At 40.1% G+C, this 14,547-nt stretch overlaps 1 protein-coding gene across 2 annotated transcripts in view; it reads right to left on the bottom strand.

The window, feature by feature from the left end:
- The window catches only part of rgp1 (GP1 homolog, RAB6A GEF complex partner 1), a 242,800-nt gene that overhangs the window by 18,946 nt on the left and 209,307 nt on the right, over positions 1-14,547 (bottom strand). Inside the window, exon 1 of one of the 2 annotated variants that reach the window (XM_079371072.1) lies at positions 14,451-14,454. The exons of the other annotated variant lie outside the window; for it this stretch is intronic. The gene's annotated coding sequence lies outside the window, so the exon portion shown is untranslated. Of the gene's footprint in view, positions 1-14,450; positions 14,455-14,547 lie in introns of those variants that run through there. 2 annotated transcript variants of the gene reach the window in all.

Raw genomic sequence — 14,547 nt, 5'->3', positions numbered from 1 at the left:
TTGGGATTTTAATTATCCCGTTTTTGTAGTTGCATGTAAACATTATATCCTGATTTCAGAAACCCAATGTTGCAACCTGGTGAGGTCTGAAAGAAAATGGGATAGATCAGATCGAGGTGTAAACACACTGAAAGAGCTCAAACAAACTGTAAACATTACATGTTTTTGTAAGCTGAAAAGAACAGTGTGACGATCGAAATCCCACTACAATGCTCACTGCGCACAAGTCCTCGTTAGTATAGTGGACAGTATCTCCGCCTGTCACGCGGAAGACCGGGGTTCGATTCCCCGACGGGGAGAAACCTTTTTTTCAAGGGCTAAAACACTGAGGGCAACAAACAACCCTACTGTATATGAGTAAAACCACATAAATGCAGGAATAACCATAGAAATTAAAAAGATGTGATCAAATAAATAGAGAGATTAATATTTACTTAAATGTATCAAACTAAAAAATATAGAAATACCAAATTTATTCCAGCACTTTTTTTATTTTTATCTACTTATGTTATTTTTGTCCCTCATATAAAACTGCCGATCCCACTGAAGACAAAGTGACGACTAAGTATGCACGTTTTTGTAGCATGTGTCCACACCCTGCTAAATGCTAACTTCAGCACAAAGAGCTGCCACTGGATAAGAGCACGTCTTTTTTAAAAGGGAAAACAACAAGTGAAACTGCTGCGCACAAAAGACAGTGAAAGTAAACTCAGGTTATCTCCAGCATAGGAAAGTGTTCACAGAGGCTAAAAAGGTTTCAATTTTAACAATGTTGGTAGCAGCTCAGCGAGCAGCCCCCTCAGCAGACAGCCTGTGAGTGACAAAAGTGTTGACATTTTAAACTGAAACTGTTTCCTGTCGTAGTTTTCATTTAGTATCTTTCCATGCTGAGTCATGTTCTGCACAGGTGAATATACCTGGGCAGGTAATTTGGATTCTGGATTCGGAGAAATCTTTTTTTCAAGGGCTAAAACACTGAGAACGACAAACAAACCTATTGTTTAGTAGTACAACCAATTAAATGCAGGAGTAACCATAGAAATAAAAAAAAGATTAAATAAATACTTGTTTAAGTGTATCAAACTATAATTATTATTATCTATTTATTATCTCTGCCATGCAGCGTTGGATGAACAAGGAGGTGCGTCTCCTGCTGAAGGCCCGCAACACCGCCTTTAGATCAGGTGACGCAATGGCCTACAGCGTGTCCAGGGCAAACCATAGGAGGGGCATCATCAAGGCCAAGCACTGCTACAAGCTGAAGGTAGAGGAACACTTCTCCAACTCCGACCCCAGACGCATGTGGCAGGGCATCCAGGCCATCAGTGACTATAAACCCAGCAACTCCACCCCATACATCATCCCCCCACCACTCCTCCTGGTCACACACACATTATTGTATTATAGTATGTTCATATCACCACAGTAAATTATCGATCTGTATAATATGTACATATTCTGAATATTATCTGTACACTAGTATAAGAATTTTCTCTGCACCTTAATCTGTATATTTAATCCTCTGTATACACTTATATTTATAGCATTTACTTATATTTATAGCATCCCAATAATCCATCCAGCCACATATACCTAATAATTCACTTTTCTTTAACCACATCTGTAAATTTTGTAACCACTGTACATAGAACGAATTCTTGCACTTTCTGCTAATTTGCACTTCTGGTGAGATGCCAAACCTCATTTCGTTACCCTATACTTGTATATGTGTAATGACAATAAAGTTGATATAAATATAAATCTCATCTCATCATATCCACATTTTTTTATCCATGATGCGGTGCCTTGGACCTCAGAGGGTTAATATGGGTGTTCCAGTATGTGAATTTGTCACGGCTTTGCAGAAGCATTAAAGTCACAGCTTGTACACAATGGGAGCACTACATACACATGCACTCAGGCATGCAAACACCAAGCAATGCTCCATCCAGCCGGCTCAAAGTTTATTTTTTGCCTCCTACCCCCTTTATGCCTCTGTTACTCCAATGGTGGATCAGGGGAAACCGCCCCACTATTTCAACTCCCTGTGTAACACATCGCAGCCGAGGCTTGGCAACTGTTAAAACATCCCACCTTAAACTGCTATTATGGCAGTACCAATTGACTTAAAATGTTGAACAGTCCAATCTTGACCAGGCACCCTTTTCTTTAAATGTGACGACTTAGCTGAGCTTCTCTGCATGTCTTGCTTTGTGTCCCATTAGACTCCCTTTTGTTTGTTATTTAAAACAATTATCTGTTGTGTTTGTTACATCATACAAAAGACCAGCTGTGGTTGTCTTTTACTTTTTCCTCAATATCCTTAAACCTGCCTGACAGAGTGCTTGAGAGTACCTCACGGGGTCTTGAAATAGAGAATAACCAAGAGCCTTCTGTGGCTCTGCTAAGTATTTTCCCATCCCCCACTGTTGCAGAGCACACACACAACATGTTACTGAACACACACTCATCCCAACATCGTCTCTGTGGCGCAATCGGTTAGCGCGTTCGGCTGTTAACCGAAAGGTTGGTGGTTCGAGCCCACCCAGGGACGACACACTCCCTTTTGATCTCTAGAAAAACCACGAAGAAGGTCGCAAACAGAACCACTCAGTACACGGGTCTGTCGGCAAAAGACACGTCTGCCTTTAAAACCCTTTTTGAAGAAACTACACTCTACAGTTGAAAATAACTGACAAAGTATAAATGTATCAATAAATAAATTTATAAATAAACACTGGAATAAAACAATAAATACACAAATAAATAAATAATAAAAAAAGAATAAATACACGAATAAATAACTAAATGTCTGAATAAATAAATAGAATTATAAATAAATAATTAAGTGTGTGAATTAATAATTAAAACTGGTAAATAAAAAAATGAAACATCTTACATTTATTTCCACATATGCTTATTTCTAACATTATTTATTTACACATCTAACGTTCCAGCAAAGAGACAACGGAAAAAGTGGAAAAAGCTGTTTCCGCCCGGTCTCGAACCGGGGACCTTTCGCGTGTTAGGCGAACGTGATAACCACTACACTACGGAAACTGATGACTCCAACTATTGACCTCACACACTAGATAACTGCTCTGTGTGCATCTGAGAAGTTGAGTATCCATTTACACTGAGACAGCAGAAAACAGAGTCAGAGTATTTCACAGCAGATGTTTAGTTCTTCGTCGTCAATTCAGGCATTGCAGATACAGTCTGATTTCATTCTTCATCATTCGGTCTGATTTCACACAAAAAGTGGAAAAGCTGTTTCCGCCCGGTCTCGAACCGGGGACCTTTCGCGTGTTAGGCGAACGTGATAACCACTACACTACGGAAACTGGTGACCACTTATCTCTGACCTCACAGATTAGATAAGTGCACGAGACAAGGAAGTGTTGGCGTAGAATGTTTCGCTCCGTTTTGCAAAACCTCAAACTTTTTCGCTAAACCGGCCCTTTTCGTTCCGTTTTGCAAAACCTAAAAGATTTTTCACAAAACAGGCCCATTTTGCAAAACCAGAAAGTGTCGGTATACAAAGTTTCACATAGTTTCGCCCCAATTTTAATAAAGAAACTGCCCCTTTTGCTCCGTTTTGCAAAACTGGAAAGATTTTTGCAAAACCGGCCCATTTCGTTCCATTTAGCAAAATCTAAAAGATTTTCACGAAACAGGCCCATTTTTGTTACATTTAGAGTCATCTACTATAGACGTGTAGGTGTAGTTTTGAGTCCTAAAACCAGGAAGTGAGGTAGCATTTTAGCGCCATGGGTTCCTAACTCTAAAAGTCAATGGGGATTTTGAATGGGTTTGTGTTTAGACGCCTGAAATAAGGTCTGTGGTTAACACAAGCTGAAGAGATGTTGACGTCTTGTTAGACGAGAAAAACTACGTTACCTAAAACCCCACTTGTGACTTTTAAATATTTTACGCAAACTTTAAACGGTGGTTGCTAACGAGTAGCTAACTGAAACTACAGTGGTTGTCGCAGACATTCAACGTCATCACGCCGGGAACTCTCTGCCCAATCCACCTTACAGCCTATAGTCATGTTTTCAGTGCTCTTCAAATATTAGGTTAATAAACAACTTATTAAGCTAACATTTAGCTATCTTGTCAAATCCACTGATTAGGTCGTGACGTCTTTATAAATCGACCGCAGTGTAGTTCGCTAGCGCATAACGTTAGCTTTTTACTTCTCTCGGCTGCATTAACTCTTCAAACTTCATATAAATGATGTTCATCTGTAAAGATTATCCCGCTAAACAAAACAACAACGCGTCAGAAACCTGTGTTTGACACAGAGCTTATTTTCTGCAATGATCCAAAATCCAATGCAAAAATCCCATAGGCGAATTTTCGGAGGAACCACCAGCGCTATTTTTTCGGGTTGGCCTACAAAAATACGTCATTACTATACCAGTCTATAACTTTAAAATACTGCCTCTGTCAAACCTGTATAACCCACAAAAGCCTAACTTAAATACTAGTTCCTCCTAACTGAACAACCAAGTGAAAGAAAGTAACTTAAAATAACACACAATGTTTTTAAGCACAATCTGTATTTTTTTAAGTAAGTTACAAGACTAGTGGGACATTTCATATGTGACCTTTGCCAAAACTTCTGCTGAGACAGGACACGAACATTTCAGAGGAGGCACCTTACTGCAACTACTGTATATAAAACTGTGACTTTTAACATTTGTGGTCTATCCTCTGGTTTTGGGAGCTGACCTGCAAGTCAGCGAGGTAGACTCCCAGCTGGGAAAACGCCCTTGGTATCTGCATTGTATTTCCTTGTTTTTTTAAACCTTCTGGTTGTTCAATTTGAACCTGAGTCTCTTCTCTCCGTTCTCTAAGAAAACCAACACGCACAGGGTGACTTAAAAAACCGGCTAGCTTAGCAGCTAGTGGAAAGCTATGTTGTCAAATCTTACTTTGTCAATCCCCGGGAATCAAACCCTGAACCTTCCAGCTAAGAGACAACGGAAAAAGCTGTTTCCGCCCGGTCTCGAACCGGGGACCTTTCGCGTGTTAGGCGAACGTGATAACCACTACACTACGGAAACTGGTGACCACCTACCTCTGCCCTCACAGGATAGATTTAGGTAGCCTGCTTTGAAACCGCTTTTTACACAGCCTATTTAAAAAACAACACGGCCTTGAAATTATTGCACGGCTTGACTTAGGCCGTGCAAAAATCTACATTTAATAGACGTGCTTAATATGCACACGGGTTTCTATACGGTGCGCTAAATATCTGATTAGGCTACATTCTAATTCTGGCAAAGAATATGTTTGCCAAATAACGGTACTGAAAAGCTTAAGCCTGATCCAATTTGCCGTTCTACAGCCACCCGTGCCCTATTTGGTAGACGGCGTCTCAGCCGGATGACGATAGCGGCTATGTAAATAGCGTCATATGATAGCAGCTAACCGCTAACTAATAAAATCAACAAAGGAGAAAAACGCTACACAAACAAAACCAGCGCTGGAAGACATCCAGCAGTTCATCCACTTTGTCATTGGCATGTGACTCTTTGTTACAAAACTCATCCAGCTTTGTTTCAGAGAAGGCTGTGTGCGGCGAGAAATACAGACGTAAACAATCAGCTGTTTACTACAGTCAATGGTTTAAACACGGCGGAGTTCTGTTTACCGACGTAACACGGGAAGTGACAATTCTTTCGACCAATCAACAAACTGCAGTGTTTAGCTCCACCTTTTCGGGTCGGCTCCACATTCACATGCTGACAGATGACTGACTTATCAAGGTCTAGGGATCTATTATTACTGGATGATACATGTAATATCATAAGTTTATTTATTTGTAGAGAATAATTAATTTCAAATGTATTTATTAAGACGAAACACTCAGACGGTGTGATGTTCTTGGTTTTAGTGTCAGTTTGACAGAAGTCTGGTCTTAAGTGTTGATATATTTTGTGCCTTTGGGGTTGCCGTAGTTGACTTAGTTCACAGTAGTTATGCAACAAGAGAAGCCAACAATGTCTCCATATTTTCTTCAAGCTATACGGCCGAAACATTTGCCTGTGAGCGTAATTTCATTTTCAGATTGTATCTCTAGAGTATGTTTAATAAAGTTACAACCTGAGACAACAATTGACACATTCGCGATGCTAACCGCTAGAATTCCTATTCAAAATCTCATAGACGTTATCATCAAGCTAGCAGACTTTTCGGTTGTTTAGCACATTATGAGATGAATAACTTATGTTTTGATGTCTCGAGCTGTGTATCAGGCTAAAGAAGTCACACACACACGCAGGGGCAGAATAGACGGCGTGTAAGTGTAAATTGGTTGACAAAAGCTCCTGGGTCAGTCAGGAGAAGCACTGCCAAAAACCGCGGCTTTAGAGATCCCGTGATCGTGTTTTTCGAAATCGCGATTTCGATCAGAAAACGATAAATCATTCAGCCTTATGTAGAGTTATATTTGGTTTGGAGCTAAGTGTCTGTTGTTGTCTGAGAGATTTAGCTTAACATAGATGTTCGACATTAGAGTCAAGGAGATGAGTTTTCATGCCTTATACAAAGTCAAGAATTTGTGGGCTCTTTCTATCAGAATATAAGGAACACTGTGAAGAAGAATACTTTGGCCAGTGACTGCAGAGTCCTGGTCCACCAGCATGTCAACTATTGTGAGATTCTGAGCACGATGCCAGTAACCACAAGGTTCTGGTCAACAGCATGTCTGAGCTATTGTCTGTGATGTAGTTATGTTATTTGACGATGGCTAAATAAATCTAAGATGATCCACAAGTCTGTTTGACAATGTTCTCCTCATTCATTCAAGATAAAATCTGATTTCATTCTGGTCTGGTCCTCCAGTTTTTCCCTCAACAACTGCAGCTTCAAACAAGAGACTTCAACAAAAACTTTGAATTGATTAATGACTGTTTATGACACACTGCTAAATAATCAAGGATGGAAAACTGTCAAGTTTCTCTTCTGTGCTTCCCAACTTGAAAAGGGACTGATCCTCCATCCAAAGGACTGGACTCCACTCAAACGTTTTCCTTTCAATTCCTTTATTTTGAAGTTCAGTTCTGTTCATGAGTTTTTAGCCTTCGGCTACTTCACTTTAAGTTTAGAAAGGTTTCGGTTTAGGTTAGGTTTAGGTGAAAAACCGGCTGCCTCTTCGGTTTGTTTTGTAGAGTCTCCACTTTGCACAGTTAGTTTGTGGTTTTATTTCTTTTTAGTTTTGCCGTCTTAACCTGCGTGTCTGCCTCTGCTGTCAAACTTTAGTTGTGTGTACGTCTTTTTTAACGCCCCCGGTGCACTCGCTGCGAAGATTGGTTCCTTCCGGTCAGGTCCAATTTTAGCGCATTTTATCAAAAATAAAAATCTGTACTTCTGCAGTTTCTTTTTTAAAATTAATTGAATTATTGATCTAAGTACTCAATCGTATCTTTTTTTTTTTTTTCCCCGGACCAAAGTCTAGTTTGACTTTACAAAAACAGTCTTACCACAAAGTTTAGAAAAGAAACGTGTAAAAGAAGAACAAGACAACATGTGTTTCCACCCGGTCTCAATCTGATGATTGTTCTTAAAATCATTCTCCAAAGATCTTAAATCATCGTCAACAGCTCAAACAAACCCTCCACTCAGAAACTCAAACAAACTAGTTTAGCGGCTAGTATAGGTTGAAGGCTATGTTGTCAACCCTACTTTATCCAACCCATGACCTTCCAGCTAAGAGACAACACAAAAAGTGGAAAAGCTGTTTCCGCCCGGTCTCGAACCGGGGACCTTTCGCGTGTGAGGCGAACGTGATAACCACTACACTACGGAAACTGGTGACCACCTACCTCTGCCTCAGAAAGTGTCGGTATACAAAGTTTCACATAGTTTCGCCCCTTTTTCTCCGTTTTGCAAAACCAGAAAGTGTCGGTATACAAAGTTTCACATAGTTTCGCCCCTTTTTCTCCGTTTTGCAAAACGGAGAAAAAGGGGCGAAACTATGTGAAACTTTTGCAAAACGGAGAAAAAGGGGCGAAACTATGTGAAACTTTGTATACCGACACTTTCTGAGGCAGAGGTAGGTGGTCACCAGTTTCTGTAGTGTAGTGGTCTATCCTCTGGTTTTGGGAGCTGACCTGCAAGTCAGCGAGGTAGACCCCCAGCTGGGAAAACGCCCTTGGTATCTGCATTGTATTTCCTTGTTTTTTTAAACCTTCTGGTTTGTTCAATTTGAACCTAAGTCTCTTCTCTCCGTTCTCTAAGAAAAAAAACACGCACAAGGGGACTTACAAACCCGGATAGCTTAGCAGCTAGTGGAAAGCTATGTTGTCAAATCCTACTTTGTCAATCCCCGGGAATCAAACCTTGAACCTTCCAGCTACGAGACAATGGAAAAAGCTGTTTCCGCCCGGTCTCGAACCGGGGACCTTTCGCGTGTTAGGCGAACGTGATAACCACTACACTACGGAAACTGGTGACCACCTACCTCTGCCCTCACAGGATAGATTTAGGTAGCCAGGGGCTGGATGCTAACCGCTAGCATTCCTATTCAAAATCTCATAGACGTTATCATCAAGCTAGCAGACTTTTCGGTTGTTTAGCACATTATGAGATGAATAACTTATGTTTTGATGTCTCGAGCTGTGTATCAGGCTAAAGAAGTCACACACACACGCAGGGGCAGAATAGACGGCGTGTAAGTGTAAATTGGTTGACAAAAGCTCTTGGGTCAGTCAGGAGAAGCACTGCCGAAAACCGTGGCTTTAGAGATCCCGTGATCGCGTTTTTTGAAATCGCGATTTCGATCAGAAAACGATAACTAATTCAGCCTTATGTAGAGTTATATTTGGTTTGGAGCTAAGTGTCTGTTGTTGTCTGAGAGATTTAGCTTAACATAGACATTAGAGTCAAGAAGATGAGTTTTCATGCCTTATACAGAGTCAAGAATTTGTGGGCTCTTTCTATCAGAATATAAGGAACACTGTGAAGAAGAATACTTTGGCCAGTGACTGCAGAGTCCTGGTCCACCAGCATGTCAACTATTGTGAGATTCTGAGCACGATGCCAGTAACCACAAGGTTCTGGTCAACAGCATGTCTGAGCTATTGTCTGTGATGTAGTTATGTTATTTGACGATGGCTAAATAAATCTAAGATGATCCACAAGTCTGTTTGACAATGTTCTCCTCATTCATTCAAGATAAAATCTGATTTCATTCTGGTCTGGTCTTCCAGTTTTTCCCTCAACAACTGCAGCTTCAAACAAGAGACTTCAACAAAAGCTTTGAATTGATTAATGACTGTTTATGAAACACTGCTAAATAATCAAGGACGGAAAACGTGTAAAAGAAGAACAAGACAAGATGTGTTTCCACCCGGTCTCAATCTGATGATGATTGTTCTTAAAATCATTCTCCAAAGATCTTAAATCATCGTCAACAGCTCGAACAAACCCTCCACTCAGAAACTCAAACAAACTAGTTTAGCGGCTAGTGTAGGTTGAAGGCTATGTTGTCAACCCTACTTTATCCAACCCTTGACCTTCCAGCTAAGAGACAACACAAAAAGTGGAAAAGTTGTTTCCGCCCGGTCTCGAACCGGGGACCTTTCGCGTGTGAGGCGAACGTGATAACCACTACACTACGGAAACTGGTGACCATCTACCCCTGACCGTACAGATTAGATAAGTTCTCCGAGTACTTATTTCCACATTTACTTATGTATACACTTGTGTCTTTACGCTAATGATGTAGGAGGAACTCACTCAGGAAAGGTCAAAAAAATGTTACAACAGGTAAGTGGGTGATAGGCTACTGGGCAAAAAAAAAAAGGAACTCGTCCCTGGGTGGGCTCGAACCACCAACCTTTCGGTTAACAGCCGAACGCGCTAACCGATTGCGCCACAGAGACAAGGTTACTGCATGGGGATCAGGATTCTATTTTTGTATAGGCTTAACAGTGGGTGTTGGGACATACTCAGTCCTGCCAGCGTACATGTGTTGTCTCAGTAGGGGGATTGGGACAGTCATAGCCCGGCTAGCTCAGTCGGTAGAGCATGAGACTCTTAATCTCAGGGTCGTGGGTTCGAGCCCCACGTTGGGCGTGGCATTTTAGATCTCTTGTCCCAGCTAATGACTTCATGCAGCTTGTTCCAGTTTTGAAATGACAGTACATTGTGAAGGTCTTTGAGCTCAGCAAAGGGGAGATTTGAACAGACACAAGCTGCATAGGTTTACTGCTGTGGGGGGACATGTGTATCATAGTTCGATAGACTCCATAGTGGTTAGAGCACGAGACCCTCAAAAAACTTAGTGTCACATTTTAGTCTCTTTCTTGGCCCTACTTATAAAGATAATGTAATGAGCCATTTTCCCCTCACATGAGCATTAACAGCCTGAAGAACGGGCAAGACAAGACACTTTAAAATTAGTTCAACGGCCTTATTGTTGTCTATTAATATGAAAATACAAAGTGTTAGAAATAGGTCCGAAGTGCCCAATACATCTGCTTAGAGGCTGAAAATCACTGCTTCCCATTCAAAAAGACTTGCGCCCAACGTGGGGCTCGAACCCACGACCCTGAGATTAAGAGTCTCATGCTTATTCATCCTTATTGTTGTCTATTAATATGAAAATACAAAGTGTTAGAAATAGGTCCGAAGTGCCCAATACATCTGCTTGGAAACTGAAAATCACTGCTTCTCATTCAAAAAGACTTGCGCCCAACGTGGGGCTCGAACCCACGACCCTGAGATTAAGAGTCTCATGCTCTACCGACTGAGCTAGCCGGGCTGCTGTGTACAAATTTGGGGGAGGGGTTTAAAAACAAGCAGCTACCTACAGAATATCACAAGAGAACTGTTGGATAATCAAAGCCTTTCTTTTGCCAAAACATTTGTGTGGTTCATACCCATCCCTACATATTACATAACAACTTCAAACAGAGTCTGAAGATAATGAGTCCAGACACATTGGATCTATTAAGTCGCCATGTTCTTTGTAGAAGCCCCATTTCCACACAGCACTCTGGTACAGATCTGTACAATTTGGTTCGGTAAAGCCTCATCCTGTTTGCGTTTCCACAGCCAGTCGTGACTTCTTTGGTAGGTGGTATGCAAGCTGGATGCCGATAGCCGCGTCAATTACGTAATAGCGTCACATTATAGCAGCTAATCGCTAACAGCTAACCCGCTAATAAATTCAACTAAGAAGAAAAATGTGACACAAACAAAACCAACGATGAAGACATCCAGCAGTTCATCCACTTTGTCACTGACATGTAGCTCTTTATTAAAAAAACTCAACCCAGCTTTATTTAAGAGAAGGCTGTGTGCTGCGAGGAGAAATACAGACGTAAACAATCGGCTGTGTATTTAAACACGGCGGGGTTGTTTGCCATTGTCTCACGGGAAGTGATGATTCTTTTCATCCAATTGATGGACCATAGTGTTTAACTCCACCTTTTAGGGTCAGAACGATTCTTGTTACCCCAACAGAAGGGTCCCAAAAAGTAGGACGTATAAGTGCTGTACCAAGATGAATCTAACTGAGCCGCTTGGTGGAAACAGGGCTAACCTGTACTATATACCACAGATTTTTTTTTTTTTGAGAGTTGGGTGACAGTGCATCAGGTCTCTGTGGCGCAATCGGTTAGCGCGTTCGGCTGTTAACCGAAAGGTTGGTGGTTCAAGCCCACCCAGGGACGCACCTATTCTATTATGATCATCATAAAATCATAGATAATAAAGATACCAGCTATTAAAACTATTTTAAGTCCTTTGTTTAAATCTAACAAAAATACAGAAGACATATACAATAGCAGCAACATAACCTCAAGATGAAAAAAAAAGTGTAGCGCCCAACGTGGGGCTCGAACCCACGACCCTGAGATTAAGAGTCTCATGCTCTACCGACTGAGCTAGCCGGGCTGACGAATGGTAGAGTGGGGGTGGGATTTAAAAACAGGCAGTTCCTCTGGAAAGCCCCTCCCACATTCGTTACAACCTTTCCACGGCCAAGCTATTTTGTTGTTAATGTCGGGACACAGTTCTATAATGATGGATGCTTTTTAATTTTTTTGTAAATTTTGTTCACTATATAACTCAATAAAATCAGGCAGTTGTCAGTTATGAGTCATGTTGTGACAATACAAGTCTCCAACATATCTTATTCATAAGAGCCAAGCATAGCTACATAAATTGAGTCATCCTTTCCCCTTACATGATTGTTTTTTTTTTTGTCGAAGCATCTTTGGGTATTTAGCAAAGCACTATATAAATCAATGGTTTCATTATTATTATTATTGAAAGATATGAAATCATTATAAATATGCTGCTGCTTTTATTAGTGTTATTAATCTCAGTTTTTCGCTGAAGTCTTCCTGAGAAAGATCAGCACACTCAGGTTAAAGGGACCTTGTTATAGCTTTGTGCTTTACAGCTGCAGGGGTACTGGGGTGGGGGTGGGGGTATCTATGGATATTTCTGTCAGGTATTGTATGTGAACTGGGCTCTGTAAGACATCTTCATTGTTATCCATTATGTGCTGTGTCATGTGAACACAATTTTTGACGAGAGGGAGTACATCTGTGTGGGTAATGCAAACATGTATGTATGCATTAATCTATCTTGGTGATGTTTAATTTATCTTTATATCTATGCTTGTGTAATATTTAAAAAATATGTTCAATTTTATTCAGAAAATATATAAATAGTTTAGCTAAGCAAAGAAATGTTAGCCATAGATGTAGTAAAATTAGGGGTACTTGAGTGATATTTGTTCTGTAATCTCTCAGCAAAGGAAATAGAAATGAGGTTTGATATTGCTTATTTGTTAGTCAATGAGTAGTTCTGCTATGATTGAACATGCTTACCCTTATGTTAAATGTATACAAAAAATATATATCTGGGCCTTAAAAAGGGTGTGTATATTTAATATGATGGGAACAGTATTACAAATTTAAAAGCCTCACGACAACGCAGGAATTGACACAAAAAGCAGGCAGTCATAATAACCAAGTAAAATTAACTTCTACTTACCTTCAATCCTTATCAGTAAAGTAAAAAATGGTCAAATTAAAAACAAATAAACAACATCACGTTTGCTGGGCTTTAAACTCACAATAAATCCCAAAAGGCGGTGCGCCATTAACCAGGTGCATGAACCCAAATCCATAGTTTTGACCACCATCCCCTCCATTTAATCTTAATTTCAACATAAATCAGCAAATGAACAAGAAAATGAGTCAACGCCTGACTTGTAATCACTCTACAAACTCACTCAATCATCGTTAATTGATGCTAATGCTAACACCTGCGGTACAACGAGGCCTTTTTTTAAAACACGACATTATTAAAAGTGCACTGTCATTACCCATTTCACCACTTAATGTGTGCTGTTACCGTTTAACTGTAACCAATAATTAAAATTACTTTGATATTCACACTCTTACCGTGAAAACGAGCCCGTAGCTTCCTTGCTAATTCAGGTGCTCATCTGTGACGTCGATAGTTGAAGTCCAAGTAAAAAAGCCAAAAAAACTCATCAAAACTTCTCAAAACGGGCCTCGCATGACACATGTACATGTATTTATCTTTGAGGCATGAAGTAGCCAAGTTGACAATAATTTTAAACGAACTTTCGAAGAGCAACACCTGGACCGACGTCGACGGACTTTTCTCCACTTGTCGGCTCATCAAAGGGAAAGGGGCCATAGAGGGGAAGGGGGGGCTGATGGGTAATGAGAATAATTCAATCGTGCAAAACTTTATCCACACTGAAGACGCTTGACAATAATTAATTTGATTTCTTATTTTTATGAGTCTCACAATAGGCTTCTTCTTATAATTGCAAATGTAGTTGTGAGGCCGATAGCTAAACTAAACGTAGTAACGAGGCTATAGGTCATTTATTTTTACATTTACATGTTGAAACAATCGCCCAGTGAAGGAATAACTCCAGTAGGAAAAACTGTGGAAGTATCGTAACTCATCATACATGTAAAATAAATGTTGGATTTTGTGTTTGATGTTAATTTTTTTAATGATCCTTCTATAACAACATAATGAATAATATATGCTGATGAAATATTTATTCACACGTTGTTACACCGATTAAGATATTCGTCAGTAGGCAGTGAGATTATTTTAAAAACAACAACAACATTGTGTTCATTGTGGAAACATAGAGTGGCTAATAAATTATATTATATCATACAGTCAATAGGTAAAAGGAGGGAGTGGACAATCTCACGTCAAGGACATTTACTTTAAATTAACTGCAGTATAGCCTGCGTTTTGAGTTACATTGCACCGCTGGTTATTCCATCACAAAGCAAGAACAAATAATACAGAGAATGAAATAAACAACTATTCACTATGTATTAAGAAAGTCTTCTGCAGGATTTGAGTTCAATCAGTGAGTTGGGGGATTAGTTGGGGGAAGAGACAAAATGTTTTATGCATTATGGCTCAAAAACAATTCTGAGTTTTAAAGCTTGTCGGTGCCAGTTTTTTTTCTTCTTCTTGCTCAAAGCAGCCACGCGGTGGCGCTATTACATTACA

The sequence above is a fragment of the Symphodus melops genome (genome assembly GCF_947650265.1).
Source record: "Symphodus melops genome assembly, chromosome: 20".
In the NCBI taxonomy this organism is placed as follows: Eukaryota; Metazoa; Chordata; class Actinopteri; order Labriformes; family Labridae; genus Symphodus; species Symphodus melops.
Note: the sequence above shows the minus strand (reverse complement) of the source record. Positions and strands in the feature narration are given on the sequence as shown.